General features: G+C 39.3%; 1 long non-coding RNA gene across 1 annotated transcript; it reads left to right on the plus strand.

Moving 5' to 3' along the window:
• Window positions 1-257: 257 nt before the first annotated feature.
• Window positions 258-1,668, plus strand: LOC120437683. The gene is made up of 2 exons (XR_005611339.1): window positions 258-361; window positions 1,324-1,668. It is a non-coding gene; the product is annotated as an uncharacterized LOC120437683 (long non-coding RNA).
• Window positions 1,669-2,135: the final 467 nt, after the last annotated feature.

Consider the following 2,135-nt stretch of genomic DNA (forward strand, 5'->3'; position numbering starts at 1 on the left):
CTCTGTGTTGTTTCTCTTTCAGACAGGAAAATCTTCCCAGCTGAGTCTGGACAGAAGAGCGTCACTCTGACATGTCGAGCTCCAAACAACAACATCACAGCTGTACATTGGAGCAGAGCTGACCTGGAAAATAAATATGTGCTTTTGTACCAATATGGTCAGTTAGATCCGGAAGATCAGCATCCATCTTTTAAGAACCGGGTGGATCTGCAGGACAGACAGATGAAGGATGGAGACGTGTCTTTGATTCTGAAGGATGTGATGATTAATGATAGTGGAACATACGAGTGTCGTGTCTTAATGGAAGAAACAGACTCGTGGAAGTCCATCAGCATCACCCACCTTCATTTTGATACTTCATGTGAGTGAGTAGAGTTGAGTGTGTGTGATCAGAGGTGAAGCTGCTTCCTGGTTGTTGATGTTTGTTTGTTGTATGACCAGTGTTTGGAAGGTTACTTTTAAATTGTATTCCACTACAGATTACAGATTACATGCCCCAAAATGTTTTTTGTAATGTATTCCCTAATGTTACTCAGAGTAACGTCTTCTGAATACTTTGGATTACTTAATATATTATTATCCTTTTTACAACTACATGAATGTACTATTGCTGTGTGATTTATGACATTCACTGAAGGTTACTCGCCATACCAATACCAACTAGATTTAAATCTTAATATAAAATGTGTAACAGCTGGAGGGGGAGGGGAGGGGTGAAGCTGGTGGTTGTGAGTCTGTGAAAGTGAATCCTGCCTGTGCCATAGCTGCTGAAAACGTACTCAGTGCAGACACAAAACGTCCATCAGCTTCAAAGTGTGTCAGAAAAATGTCCACATGATGACTGATGGATGAGAGAGGTCCCATTTTTGTTGTTGTGCACAAATCATTTTTGTAACGTTTTTGATGTTATACGGCGTGAAGGGGTGAGAGTGTGGATCCAAATTTAGTATACAGAGACTGTAGAATATAATAATAAAATCAAGCTTCTCATTTGGACTGCACACTTATACAAACAAAGCACCAACATGACATCTGACCCCGAATAACCTCTCACATGTTAAATTGTATTTTCTAGTTTTTCTATTTTTCGTGTCAGCCATTTTCAAAAACAAGGTGGAGGCTGCTATTTTGGTCAGATTACATGTTTCCTGTTCTTGAATGAAAAAGCACACAAAAATCCACCAATATGAACATTTGCTTACTTTATAAATAATATAACCTATTTTTAATAACCTAATCTCTTGAACTAAAAGAGAAAATGGATTTTGTTCTGTTCTTCACTCATCATTTACCTGACAGCTGACACCTGTTTCTCACCTGCAGGTCCATCAGGAGGACATCCTGCCTGGATAGTTCTGTTAGTTGTTTTGGTTATTATTCTTGTGCTTCTTATTGCTTATTGTATATATATAAAAAACAACTAAAAAACAAAGAAGCTATTATCATTCCTGCTGCTGTTTGAATGAGTCATTGTTATCGATAAAGAAGACAGATGATCAAAGAGAGAAAAAAGTGATGATGTTGAGCTTCATCTTCAATCTCCACAACTAAACTGTGAGTTAGATGATGTGAGGATATAAATGAACTCTCTTGAACATCCAGCAGACTGCTATAGAGGTCAAACATCTGTGATTATCATCATGTTTACCATTAAAGCTTCTGCTGTGACTGTGTTTAAAATCATTGTTCTTGTTACTGTGGCCTTTTGGTGTGAGGCCCCCACCTATATTACTGAAGTGCTCCACTCCTGATTTTGATTTTGTACCAAAGTAAGAGGGTTTGTGCCTTAAAAACCGAACTTTACCTCCAAAATCATGGAAGACGTTGCTACTCAACTTTGGCGTCTTCACCCTGTGGCCTTCTTTAACCCTTAGATGCTTAGGCTGCTATGAGGCTAGCTAGGATCCCTGTGGACCTACAAATGATCCAGGATGGATGGGATGAAGAGCCCATCTGTCCCAGGGGAAAAGAGTGGAAAAATGTAATCAAACATAAGCTCCTGGCCTTCATTTGATTGACCATTCTTGCAGGAGGTGAGAAGAACTGGGATGTACCAGTCGGTGTGTTTTTGGGAGTCCTCTGCATAACCCATTGTACAAGGCCACTATGTCAATTCAAAGATTTGAACATATTCA

The sequence above is a fragment of the Oreochromis aureus genome, linkage group 3 (genome assembly GCF_013358895.1).
Source record: "Oreochromis aureus strain Israel breed Guangdong linkage group 3, ZZ_aureus, whole genome shotgun sequence".
Taxonomy (NCBI): domain Eukaryota; kingdom Metazoa; phylum Chordata; class Actinopteri; order Cichliformes; family Cichlidae; genus Oreochromis; species Oreochromis aureus.